Source organism: Neovison vison, chromosome 2, assembly GCF_020171115.1.
Source record: "Neovison vison isolate M4711 chromosome 2, ASM_NN_V1, whole genome shotgun sequence".
In the NCBI taxonomy this organism is placed as follows: Eukaryota; Metazoa; Chordata; class Mammalia; order Carnivora; family Mustelidae; genus Neogale; species Neogale vison.
In genome coordinates, this window is record NC_058092.1 from 27,822,476 (window position 1) to 27,836,882 (window position 14,407).

General features: G+C 40.6%; 1 protein-coding gene across 2 annotated transcripts in view; it reads left to right on the top strand.

The window, feature by feature from the left end:
• The window catches only part of THRAP3 (thyroid hormone receptor associated protein 3), a 75,860-nt gene that overhangs the window by 22,498 nt on the left and 38,955 nt on the right, over positions 1–14,407 (top strand). For both annotated transcript variants that reach the window (XM_044237806.1, XM_044237807.1), the window contains exon 2: positions 4,073–4,180. The gene's annotated coding sequence lies outside the window, so the exon portion shown is untranslated. The remainder of the gene's footprint in view (positions 1–4,072; positions 4,181–14,407) is intronic.

Genomic DNA, 14,407 nt, shown 5'->3' on the forward strand with positions numbered 1-14,407 from the left:
CCACTGACTGAGCCAGCCAGGTGCTCCTTCTTCCCATTTTTTTTTTTTTTTTAAAGATTCTATTTATTTATTTGACTCAGAGAGAGAGAGATCACAAGTAGGCAAAGAGGCAGGCAGAGAGAGAGGGAGAAGCAGGCTCCCCACCAAGCAGAGAGCTTGATGCGGGGCTTGATCCCAGGACCCTGAGACCATGACCTGAGCCAAAGGCAGAGGCTTTAACCCACTGAACCACCCAGGTACTCCTGGTGTTTTTTCATAACAGAATTTTGCCATATAAATTATTAACAAAATAATCCACACTCTACACTGCCCCTTAAATGGGTAATGTTCAAAGTCCCCTTTTCTCTTGTTTTAACATATGGAGGCATACTGGTAATTTAAAACTAGTAATAAAATGGCAGAATGCATGGTACTTGAATGACTGAACTGTACCTGCATCCCCACAGTCTTTGGCAGCACAAGGTGGTGAGACCTTGTAGTCTCGTTTGCAGGTACTCCACTCTGCTGTTGTGTGAAAGCAGCTAGCTGTAAACCAAGGAACATGGCTGTATTCTAGTAAAAGTATTCATAGATGTTGAAGTTTGAATTTCATAGAATTCTCACACATCTTGAAATACTCTTGATTTTTTTCAACCATTTAAAAATGTAGAAACAATTCTTAGCTCCTGGGTGGTTAGAAAAAAAAAAAAAGGAAAAAATAGGCTGGGCTTGATTTGGCCTTTGTGCATCATTTGATGAGCCCTTGATGTAGAAGGCCCTATATTCGCCACCCATATGGGAAGTATCTTTTTCTCCAAAACCACTTGTAGTATTTTCACCAGACTTGGATTCTGTTTCGGTTCCTGCTGATGCCATGGAAGGGGCTTAGAACAAACTTTGCATGGTTTTCTGTGGTAAAACACTAAAAGTTTATTTGCCCAGCTGTCATAATCTCCTCAATCCCTAGTATTTTCCCCCCCCAGACAGGAAGTAGCTAAGGTTAAATTTTGTTCTTTTTTACTTTATTTTTTTAAGGTTTTATTTATTTATTAGAGACAGATCACAAGTAGGCAGAGAGGCAGGCAGAGAGAGAGAGAGGAGGAAGCAGGCTCCCTGCTGAGCAGACAGCCCAATGTGGGGCTCCATCCCAGGACTCTGAGACTCTGAGATCATGACCTGAGCTGAAGGCAGAGGCTTAACCCACTGAGCTACCCAGGCACCCTCAAATTTTGTTCTTTTTTAAAGATACCATTCAAGAGAGAAAAGAGAGAGTATGTGTGCTGGAAGAGGAGCAGAGGGAGAGGGGCAATCAGAATCCGTGCTGAGTGGAACCTGAGGCGGACTTGATCTCAGGACCCCTAAGATCATGACCTGAGCCCAAACAAAGAGTTGGATACTTAATGGACCGTGTCACCCAGGCACTCCTAAATTTTGTTCTGTGGCTATTTTGGTTTACTTAATTAGAAGATACTGCTCTTTTGTTCACTTTTATTGGTATCTTGCTATTAATGCTAGAGGAAATTAGTCTTACACAAGCAAGTTATGCTTGGTGGTTTTAGAGGACTAGCTTTAAACTTAGGTTCATAGGAATAGGCAGGGTCATCCTTGTGTTTTCTTCATGTTCTTTATCTCAGTAACTAAGATTACTGGGTGCCTGAGGTAAGATGAGGAAAAAATAATTCAAGTCTTTAACTTAAGGGGTACAAATATTATGGTCCTAGAATATTAGTATTTACCCTCTGTTTGGATTTAGGAACTAGGTTGTTAACTTAAGGTCTGGTAGTGTTTGGAACGTGGGAGTATTCTGAGGTGCATTCTGGTCTAAGCCACTCCTGTCCTTCACCTGGATTATTAGAGGCAATATCTATTAATTTCTTCTGACCTTGTCCCATTGAAACCTGTTCTGTACTCAGCAGCCAAAATGATCCTTTTAAAACATAATTCTGGTCGTATTACTCTTCTACTGAAAACTCTCCATTGGCTGCCCACATTACCCAGAAGAAAACCAAAGTCCTAAAATGGCTTGCAGGACCTGTATGTTCACCCATATCTCTGTACCCCCAACTTTTCCCTAGAATATAAGCTCTGGGGATGAAGAGATACTTAAATTGTCGACCTACCATTGCCTAGAATAGTGCCTGGCAAAGTGGTAAATACTTGATAATTTTTTTATTGAATAAGTGGACAATTAGGGAAATTGTGTAAAAGGGGAAAAGGTCTATTGTTGGCAGTGCCATGGTGTCCTTGTTAATAATCTGGCATTTGACCAAGGGAAAAGTAGCCTGTGAATGTCCAGGTGACACAGGCAGGACAACCTGGGGAGGGTGCATAAAGACGTGGCAGGGATGACTCAAGGCATTAGGTGTCTCCTTACTGTTACGGAGTAAATAAGGGCTAGATTCTCAGATTTGCTTCTTCACCCATTGCAACAGTGGAAGATTGAAGATTTGTTGGGGTGATAAAATTCTTGCTGATGTCTAAGAGGAGGTTAATTAATAGGAAAGAAACATGGTGGGGTAGTAAAATGGAAGGGTGTGTGTGTGTGTGTGTGTGTGTTTGCTAGCTATCTGGTTAGAATCTTAAGGGTGGGTGTACTAATAGAATAGCCCATTTTCTTTAATTCAGTGCATTGTAGAGTAAGCGGTTCTCAGTCCAGGAACAGTCACTTCGACTTCCCTCCAGCTGATTGCTGTGAGCCCCTGTTCCTCTGCAGTTAGAAACAAGGAAAAGCTTTGGCTGATGTAACCTAGGATATATTCTAAGAATAAGCATCATGAATATATGGAAAAGTATTTTGCAGGAAAGTTTTTGAAAGTGCTGTGTTACTATGAACTCCGTAAATGTAAACACTGTCCTTACTTTGGTGAAAGGGCTGATCGAATACTAATGTTATCTGAATAAAGTAGTCTTCGCCTGTTAGTTTTAAGAGTAAGTTTTTATTGCCTCTAACTAATATTAATTACCTGATTCCCTTTGGTATAGGTCAAGATTTTATTGCTTGGGTTTTCAGTTTACTCAGCAAACACATACCAGTGTTAGGTATATGTAGATTGTAGTCCTTTGAGGGAAACCGACATTAATGGATGTAATGAGATGAGTGTAAGGTGAGACATGTCCAGGATAACACGGAAAAGCAGTACAGAACTCAGCCTATGTGCACCAGGGACAGCTTGCTGGGGAACGAGACCCCTGTAAGAATGAGTAGGGGTTTGGTTGGTGGGAGGGGAGGAGGCGTTCTAGGCTCAGGGTTCACATGTAACAAGAGACCATAGCTTAAGCAAATACATTCCTTTCTTTTCCTGGCTAGGTAGGCAGAGTTCAGCTATGTGCAAACCACAGATTTTAGAGAAAGCTAGGGTGGTTGTCTTTAATTGAGTGAATGGTGAGTAAGTGGGGAAAAAAGTGATTAAGACTGCATCTTCAGATTATTTGAATCTTGGGTGTCTTCCTACTCTGTAACAATATGAATGAACAATAAAGCTTTAACAAGCTAGGAGGAGTAAGGACATTCATACTTGCTCATCTTGGAACTTTGTTTTCCCATTTGTTTTGGATAATACTATATATATAGCTTTGATGTATGGTCATGTTAGTAATGTTTAGAACTGAGAGTATTTAAGTAACTGGATCAGAAGGGTTATTTTGTGTTTTAAGGGATGAGGATGCGAAGTTGTTTTAACTTGCAGTGTGTTAAATTCAGTTCGGCATACCTCAGTTACATTTTTTTTATTTCAGATATCTTAATTCTTCTGAAGTAATTGTCCAGGTTAAATTACGGAGTTTGTGAATTAGTCTTGCATAATGCAGACCATAGCACCTGAAATATTGCCAGTGAGAGTATCAGGTTATAAGGGGAAGGTTTTAGCTTTCCGTTCTGCAGCCTTACTGTAGGTAGGGGGTTGGATGGATAAAAACCTGAGTGGGACCGAAGACCCTCAGACCAGTATGCTTTGAGAGAGAGAAGGTCCATTTGGAGTGAAGTTGAGGGTTAAAGTAGAGTTTTTGCTTAGAGATTTGAAGCATCTGTATTTCATGATACAGTCTGCAAGGGTTGGGAAGTTGTCTCATCACTGCTTGTTTCCTCTTGTTCCAGAATTGTATCCTGACTTTGTAAACTGGAGAAGCCAGTGACACTGCCAGTGTTGTTCTGTGGTAGTGTCTGTTCGGGATCCGGTGCAAGTTGAATCATTGTTCAGATAAGGTAAATGTATGGCGCTAAAAGGAACTAGTAATAACATTGGCGTATTAAACCAGCTTTATGTATTAAAGAGTTGTTCAGAAGATTCCTTAAGGGATGTTCTGCGTTGTTAAGCAGTGTTTATTTTTCAGCTTAATAAACTGAAACAGGATGATTAAAGTAGCTCTGCTCTCCTCTCTGATTCTAAGTTGTAGAATCAGCAGTTTCTATTTTACCTGAATAATACATGTTTATTCATTAGGAAGTATTAAAAAGATTATCCATAAACTATACATGTATAATCATTGTTAATATTTTGATGAATATTTATTTTCATATGTGTGTTACTTGGATATGTGTGTGTTTAAGCAAAATCGGGGTTGGATTTCCCTGTCTCACCTGGTTCTTGTTAGCATTCCCCGTTTGCATTTTTAAATGACTCGTGGCATTTAGTCATGGATGTGCCATGTAATTTCAAATTATCTAACTAGTTCCTTTTTGGTAGACATTTAGGCTCTTCTGCATTTTCCTTTGTCTGATAACTATGTGATAGACATGAATACATTTATGTATACATTTGATTTTCTCTCACAGTACATTTTCTTAAAAGCATCTTATATATTTATCGAATTTAATTTTACTTATTAATACACGTATAAAAAACCTTCTTGGTCCCTAGAAGCTGTTGTTTCTGCTTCTACTGTTATTTTTGCTATTGCTTCTACACAATAAGCTTATTTTGTTACTTACTGATTTTTCTGATTTTTTTTCTTTTTGTATTATCTGTAATTTCCCACCTTGGATGGTGGTGGTTTCTGGTAGAATTCCCTGACCACTTCACACATTCACATTTATTTTCACTCTGGTAATAATATAATTTTGCTTAGAGCACTATTCACTGTTGGAGGTGTATGACTGTATATAACTTACAGCAGAATCATTTCACATGCCATGGGTAATTTTCCTGTTTGCATAGCTTTTTATTTTCTCTGTTGTATTCTTTTTTTTTTTTTTTTTTTTTGCTCTGTTTTGCTTAATTTCTGCTTCTCATCAGTAATTAATCTTTAAAGTCTACCCAGAAATGTAAATATTCCTCAGTATTTTAAATATTTTAGCGATATTACAAGTTTTACCTTCCTGGAGATACCTTTCTTACCTGCTCCATTTTGGATGTTATCTAGGCAGCTGTCATGCTTGCTCTGTCAACATCATCATCCTCCTGACTTTTCCTGTATCTTTTGTGCTGGATCCTGTTAACTTTTTCCCATATCCTTTCCTTAATTCAGTCTCATTTTGGAAGAGCACCTTTTTCCATCAGCTTCCTGAGAAAAGGGTACACAAGAGGTGAATTGTTTAGATATGTATGTATTTACTGATAGTTTGGTTGGGTATAGAAGTCTAATTTTTTTAAAAAAAGATTTTGCTTGTTTATTTGACAGAGATCACAAGTAGGCAGAGAGACAGGCAGAGAGAGAGGGGGAAGCAGGCTCCCCGCTGAGCGGAGAACCCAATCGGGGCTCAATCCCAGGATCCTGGAATCATGCTTGAGCTGAAAGCAGAGGCTTTAAGCCACTGAGCCACCTAGGTGCCCCTAGAAGTCTAATTTGGACATAACTTTCCTTAGAAAATTTTGCAGATACTGCTCTATTGCTCTTTACCTTTCACTGTTTATGAGATACCAGTTATCTTTGACCTCTGCAACTTTAGAACTTCTCTTTCCCAGCATTCTGAAATTTTATTAAGATGTTCTTTATGTGGCTCTTTTCATCTAATGTCCTGGTCACTTAACTGAAATGAAACTTAATGTCCCTCAGTTCTGGGAAATTTTCTGGAATTATGTCCTTAATTTTTCTCTCCTTTATTGTCTCTACTCTTTTTTGTGGAATTGTTAATTGGATGTTGGATCTTTTGAACTGATCCTATAAATTTATCCTTTTTCTGCTCTTTCCATCTCTATTACTTTGTGGGAAATTTCTGTGATTGCATTTTGTAGCCTTTGTTGTTTTTTTCCACTTATGTTCATTTCATTTCATATTTATCAACTCTTTCTTTCCTTCTCCATTTATTCATTCATTAATTTTATTTTATTTATTGGGCACCTGGGTGGCTAACGGTTAAGTGTCTGCCTTCAGCTCAGGTCATGATCCCAGGGTCCTGGGATGGAGTCCCGCATTGGTTCTTTGCTCAGCGGGAGCCTGCTTCTCCCTGTGCCTGCTCTTCCCCAGCGCACATACACTGTCTCTCAAACAAATAAGTAAAGTCTTTTTAAAAAAAAAAAAAGAAAAGAAAAGATTTATTATTTGAGAGAGAAGAGAATACAGAGGGAAAGTGAGAGGGAGAAGCACACTCCCTAATGGACAGAGAGCCTGATGTGGGACTCACTTCCAGGACCCTGAGATCATGACCTGAGCCAAAAGCAGATGCCTAACCAACTGAGCCACCTAGGAGCCCCGTCAGCTTTTTCTTTTAAGTAATCTGCACTTAGCATGAGGCTTGAACTCGACTCCCAAGATCAAGAGCCCCATGCTCTACTAAACGAGCCAGTCAGGCAACCCCATCTTCATCAACATCTTTATTTGCTCCATTCTTCTTCTTCATACAACTCTAAATAGTCACAGTCCCTACAAGAATATAGTTACGCTTTTTTTTTTTTTTAAAGATTTTATTTATTTATTTAAAAGACAGAGATCACAAGTATGCAGAGAGGCAGGCAGAGAGAGAGGAAGGGGAGCAGGTTCCCTGCTGAGCAGAGTGCGGGGCTCTATCCCAGGACCCTGGGATCACGACCTGAGCTGAAGGCAGAGGCTTAACCCACTGAGCCACCCAGGCGCCCCATATAGTTACGCTTTTTATATGTATGCAGAATCTTGTGCCTTCTGTGGCTGCCAGGACAGGCTGGCAGTTGGTCTTAAATTTTCCTATGCGAGTCAGGGATTCCAGTTGCAGTAAATTACAAACTTCTTCCTTCCCACCTCTCATGAAGGCTTTTCAGTTTATTGACATGGATGATAAGATTTATTTATTTATGTTACTGTGATAAGAGCATTTAAGTTGATATCTGTCTTAACAAATTTTTTAGTGGATATTGTTGACTATAGTTAGAGCATTGTACAGCAGATCTCTAAAGCTTATCAGTCTTAGTTAACTGAAACTTGTTGCACTTGATTAGCAAATTCCCGTTTCCCCTTACTCCCAGCCCTATGGCAACCACCATTCACTCCTGATTCTATGAGATTGTTTATTTGAGATGCTTCATGTAAGTGGAATCATGCATTATTTTCCGTTTTGTGACTGGCTTATTTCACTTACTATCATGTCTCCCAGGTTCATTTAAAAAAAAAAAAGAAATCTTTTTTTTTTCTTTTAAGGCTGAATAGTAGTCTGTTGTGTGTGTACACCACATTTTCTTTATCCATTCTGTTGGTGGACATTTAGGTTCTTTCCACATATTGGCTTTTGTTAGCAGTGCTGAAGTGAGCATGGGAGTGCTAGTATCTCTTTGAGATCCAGATTTCACTCATTTTGGATAAATACCCAGAAGTGGAATTGCTGGATATGCATTCTATTTTTTTCAGGAGCTCCCTTTTGTTCTCTGAAGCAGAGAGATGAAATAGTATTATAGTATTTAAGATTGTGATAGTTTCCTCATGTGTAAAATGAGAGTAATAATAAATAGTATGTACCTCATAGCAGTGTTGTAACTTAAGCAAATGAATGTATGCAAAGCATTTGGGAGAAGTGCCTGCTATTACTTTATTATTATTACTTTCCTGTCCTTTTATGGTGGATGCAGTATCTTTTAACTCTGAGAAAACTGGTAAATAGGCTTACCTGGGCCTATCAGGTAAATACTAATATTTTCTTTTTCAGTGGCTTTTTCATATTTCTTTAATAAAGCAGGAATTTTATTTTTGTTTATGGTAAGAAGGAGGAATCTAACTTTTTGGGCCAGGTTGTACAGACTACTGATTCATCCTTTTATCTGGTGATTTGAAAAACCACCTTTGGGGGTGCCTAAGTGGCTTAGTTGGTTAAGTGTCTGACTCTTGGTTTCAGCTCAGGTGTCATGATCTCATTGGTTGTCAGGCTCCAGGCTCAGCAGGGCGCCTGCTTGAAGATTCTCTCTGCCCCTCCCCTCCAACATTCTCTTTCTCAAAGATTTTATTTATTTGAAAGAGAGAGAGGGACAGAGAGAGCACACAACCAGGGAAAGGGAAAGGCAGAGGAAGAAGCAGGGTCCCTGCTGAGCAGGGAGCCCAATGCGGGGCTTGATCCCAGGACCCCGATATCATGACCTGAGCCAAAGGCAGCTGTTTAACTGACTGAGCCACTAGGTATACCTTAAATAAAGAAATCTTTTTTTTTTTAATTTATTTGACAGACTGAGAGAAACAGAGCACACAAGCAGGGGGAGTAGCAGAGGGAGAGGGAAGCAGGCTCTCCACTGAGCAGGGAACGCCGTGTAGACCTCTATCCCAGGATCCTGGGATCATGATCTGAGCTGAAGGCAGAGGCTTAACTGACTGAGCCACCCAGGCGTCCCTAAATAAATAAATCTTGAAAAGAAAGAAAAGAAAAGCTACCTTGGTAAAGTGTGTCTTACAGGGTATGCTTTTTGGGGGGGGGGCGAGGTAATACTTCTTTTTTTTAAGATTTTATTTATTTGTTGGTCAAAGAGAAGGTGCGAGAGCAGGTATGTGTACGAACACAAGCAGAGGGAGGAGTGTGATTGGGACTTGATCCCAGATGTTTAACTGACTGAGGCATCCAGGTATCCCCGGGGTGGTGGGAGTGTATTCCTAAACTTTGTATTTTGTTCCATTTATTTCTCTAAGCTTGTACTAATACTCAGTGGTTTTAACTGTAGCCTTATTTCATCTTTTACTTAGTAATGCAAGCCTTTTTTCCTCTCCACCCTCAGTAAACTAAATATAATTACATCCATACTCCATATTTTCATCCATGGAGAAAGATTTCAGTTCTTCAGGAGACTTAAGTATTGGTAATTAGAAAATAAAAGACTAGAAGCATATGTACATAGGAAACCAGTTGCATAATTTTTTAAATAAGCATACTGGATTTTAACCACTTAAGATTCTTACCTTTGTCTTTTAAGGCTGCTTTTGATTTTTTTTGATATATTCAGTCAGTAGATGCTTGAGTCCTTGTTACTGTGCCTGCTCTATGTGCTTGGGTTACCAGCAGTGAGAAGACAGACAGGACTCGTGTCCTTGCGGAGCTTACTTTTCTAGTTTGGGGAGGCAGATAAGATAATTTCAGATTTTCCTAAGTGTTAGGAATGAAACAGGACTACCAGATAACTGAGGGCTGGGGGTGCAGTGAGGTTTCATTGGATAACACGTTATGGGAAGGCCTTTTCAAGTAGCTGAGAGTAGCAGGATGGGAAAGGATCTGGCCACGCCTGAGACTGCAGAAGAGTATATTTGGAGACAGTGCCAAGTGGAAAGGTGCTGAGACTCTAAATCCCCGCCTTCTTCTAGGAACAGAAAGAAGACCATTGTGGCTCCGAGAGAGTGGTTTGAGATCGTGTTGGACAAGTAGGTGAGGGCCACATCACTTCATATTTTGAAACTGTGGCAAGCCAGATCTTTCCTATATAAACCTGATGAGTTCAGTTTTGTTCCTTTATTAAGGAATACATATAAGATGTTCTAGGAGATAAATAGATCTGTTTCTTTTTATTTTATTTTATTAAATTAAAAAAAAAGATATTTTTATTTGTCAGAGAGATGGAGAGAAAGCACCCAAGCACTAGGAGTGGCAGGCAGAGGGAGAAGCAGGCTCTGCTCTGAGCAAGGAGCCTGATAGGGGACTCGATCCCAAGATCCTGGCATTATGACCCAAGCCTAAGGCAGACGCTTAACTGATTGAGCCACTCAGGTATCGCAGTAGATCTATTTCTCTAGGTGGTTTATATGCAGTTCCTGAGGAAAGCCCAGAGAGAGGAGCAGCATTGCTCACATATATCTGAACTAAGTTCTGGTTGGGTGTTTGGATCTAACTGGAGTTGGAGTAGTTGTGTTGTCTTTAAATGTAGGTAGCTTTGAATAGTGCCTTAATTTATTTTTTTAATAAATACTTTATTTGAGAGAGTGTGGGGGAAGAGGCAGTGGGTGAAGCAGACTCACTGCAGAGCAGGGAGCCTGATGCAGGACTCTATTCGAGGACCCCGGGATCATGACCTGAGCGGAAGGGAGTCACTTAAGTGACTAAGCCACCAAGGCGCTCCCTTAATACTTTTTAAATGGAAGCAGTGGGTTGGGCTCTTGGTTTCTTTTGTAGACTCAGGATAAAATCCAAAGTGATAGCAGATCTTGAAATCATTTTTGGTTTCTTATGTAGAGTTGTGTGTTTATTTAAGACATTTCTCTTTTTTTTCTCCCTCAGTATATCTGGTGAAGTGCAGATATAAATGGAAAGCCATCAGGTGGTTATATCAACAGGAAAATCTTAGTGGATAGAAACTATAAACTGTAAAAATAACAGATGAATTTAAAAGTGAGTAAGTAGAGGCGCCTGGCTGGCTCAAGTCAGTTGAGCATGCCGCTCTTGATCTCAGGGTTGTGAGTTTCAGTACCATGTTGGATGTAGAGATTACCTAAAAAAATTAATAAATAGGGGCACCTGGGTGGCTCAGTGGATTAAAGCCTCTGCCTTCGGCTCGGGTCGTGATCCCAGGGTCCTGGGATCGAGCCCCACATCAGGCTCTCTGCTCAGCGGGGAGCCTGCTTCCTCCTCTCTCTCTCTCTGCCTGCCTCTCTGCTTACTTGTGATCTCTGCCTGTCAAATAAATAAAATCTTTAAAAAAAATTAATAAATAAAATGTGCCTAGGGTGGCTCAGTGGGTTAAAGCCTTTGCCTTTGGCTCACGTCATGATCCCAGGGTCCTGGGATCGAGCCCCATGTCGGGCTCTCTGCTCAGTGGGGAGCCTGCTTCCCTTCCTCTCTCTCTGACTGCTTGTGATCTCTCTCTGTCAAATAAATAAATAAAATCTTAAAAAGGGGGGGGCAAATCATAATACTGGATCAGATTTAAAACTTGAGCATTCAAAAAGATGTAATCATTGTTGTCCTCTAGGACAGCACTGTGCAAGAGAAGTCCAGTCTGAACTGTACATAATTTTGGATTTTCTAGCAGCCACATTACAAAAGAAATCAAATGAAATTAATTTTAATGATATTTTTATGTAATATATCAAAAACATTCTCATTGCAACATGTAATTAATATAAAAAATAGTGAGTTTACATTTTGATTTTTGTAGTAAGTCTTTGAAATTCTTTATTTTTTATGTGTGGCTCATCTTGGTACAGACTAGTAACATTTCAGGTGCTTGGTAGCCATATGTTTATTGGACAGTGCAGTGTGAGGGCTTATGCATCTGAAGGAACAGAAAAATTAATAATTCAGTTATTGAGTGATACATTCCTATCTTCTAAATATAAAGCCTTGAAAGAATAACTTATAATGAAATAAACTTAAACACACACTTTTTCCTTCTAAACCTCTGTGTGATAGACTTGTTTAGAGAAGATGATTTGATCCTAGAAAGATCAATGTCTGTAAAAGATGTCAAACAACTTATTTCTCTTAATAGAGTTATAAAGTAGAATTCTGTGTAAACAGTGGTGTCTGTGAGTCAGGGGTTGGATGATAACTTCATGAAGAGAGACCACAGTCCTACTCCTTGGAATCCGCAAACAGTGTTCCGTGTTCCGAAGGCACAGAACCCTTCCAGGTTTCCTCAGTAAGAATCTTTGATAAATGGACTTCTTTGAAAGCTCTAAAGGTGATAGCAGTATGCACCACTGGTTCAGCCCAAGGTATTTGTAATAGTAATTTCATTTTAAAATGAGACAGTTAAGTGTCCGAGATGGCTGTTTAGTTTTTAAAGAGGTTTAGTACCATAATGAAAGCCGGAAGGAGGCCATAGATCATTAGTTTTGTGTGCGTGGGGGGGGGTTTAGACTGTTTATTTATTTAATTTATTTATTAGAGAGAGAGAGATCACAAATAGGCGGGGGGGGCAGTCTCCCCGCTGAGCAGAGAGACTGATGCAGGGCTCAATCCCTGGACACTGAGACCATGATCTGAGCTGAACACAGAGGTCTAACCCACTGAGCCACCCTGGTGCCCCAAGAGGCCATAGGTCATTAGTTAACATAGGCTGTACTGTCTTTAAGTTAGAAGAGCTGAGAGTTCCTCTAAAAAATAAAAAGATACTCCCTAGCGGTAACACATACTTTAAAACTGGCATTAAAATTGCTGTTACCCACCCTAGGGATAGAGGAGAACAGCCTCTGGGGTGAAGTGAAGATTATTGAAGCTGCTGACTGTGCTGTTCACTCTGTTTCTCTAATGATGAGATTGATTGCATAGATGATCTGTTAGCTTAGTAGACCCCCACTGAGTAAACTCTCAAGAGAAGATGCCACAAGTTGCCTACATTGGGGATACTGTGATGAACAAGTTCCAAATGAATGGCCTCTCAACTTGCTGTTGATGTTCCCTGCTAACACCTAGCAGCAAAGGGATTTGTTCTCCGAAGTGTGTGACTGTAGAATATGATCTTTTCGGATGCCTGGGCGGCTCAGTTGGCTGAGCGACTGCCTTCAGCTCAGGTCACGATCCCGGAGTCCTGGGATCGAGTCTTGAATAGGGCTCCCAGCTCCACAGGGAGTCTGCTTCTCCCTCGGACCTTCTCCCCTCTCATGCTCGCTCTCTCTCTCTTTCAAATAAATAAATACAATCTTTAAAAAAAGAATATGACCTTTTTTTGCTTCTGTATACCTCTCAGTGCAACACATGCTTTAGCTAATACAAGGTATAAAACACTGTATTCTGTGATTACTTACTACTAATAGCAAGAAAATAGAATTCAGTGAACTTTTGTTTGCTCTTAGAGAGGTTCCCTAGCATCTCCTTTTCACCATTCTGAGTTTGTAGCTAAACATAGCTTGTGGCAGGAACTTACCTGCTATATGCCAGGCAGTTTTTGTGCACTTTCTTTGTTCCCACAGTAGTTCTGTAACTGGTATGTCACTCTTGGAGGATTGGGAAAATAACTTACCCAGCTCATGAGTGCAAGAGCCAAGAACCTAGTTCTTTTTCAGTGCCAAAGCCCCTACTCACGGCAGAACCTGGTCCAGTATTATAAAGTGACTCTCAGGGGCCCCTGGTGGCTCAGTCAGTTAGGCGGTCCGCCTTCTGCTTGGGTCATGATCCTGGAGTCCCAGGATTGAGCTCTGCATGGGGCTTCCTGCACAGTGGGGAGTCTGCTTCTCCCTCTGCCCTTACCCCACTCGTGTTCTCTCTCTCTCTCTGAAACGAATAAGTAAAATCTTAAAAAAAAAAAAGATAAAAAGAAAAAGTGACTCTCGGGTGCTGTCCGCTTGAGACAGGGCATTTTATTTATTTATTTTTAAAGACCCCTTCCCCCCTTTCTTTTCATTTTTAAGCTCTACAACCAGTGTGGGGCTGAAACTCACCACCCTGAGGTGAAGAGTTGCATGTTCCACTGACTGAGCCAGCCAGGCACCCGGAGATGGGGCATTTTAGATTGATAATTCAGCATATTCCCTCACTTACAACCACCTTCATGCTCATCTTGAAGTAACCTTAGATTGTGGAGAACACTGAATGAAACCTGGATTCCAGTCCTAGCTTGGTTGCTGTGTGTCGCGGTTATTATGGCTCCCCTTGCCACTGAGCAGGACTTCCCAGCCGCCTGTCTTTTTTGGGCTTTATGACTGTGAAACATGGACACCACATCCCTCTGGCTTTTTGTTTGCTTATAATAAACTTATTCGTTGGAGACCTGGTTGACATACCACTGCAGGGATGGTCCTACATCCCCGTATTAGTTTGCTAGGGCTGCTGAGAGTACAGACTGGGTGCCTTCAGCAAGAGCAGTTTCTTGTCATACACATCTGGAGACTTGGAGTTAAAAAATCCACGTGTTGACGGGGTTGGTTCCTTGGCATATAGGTTGGTCTCTTCATACTGTCTTTCTTCCACATATCCCCATGTCCTCTCTTCATAAGGCTAACCTACATCTCTGTAGAGATCCTGTCTCCAAATGAGGTCACATTCTGCAGTACTTGGGGTTAGGACTTCAACATACAAATTTGGGAGTGAGGGGGAAAAAGTTCAACCCATAATAGTTCCTCTGTTCCCCAGGCCCAGTTTCCCGTTATCCACACCGTACATCAGTATGTGTACAGAATTAAT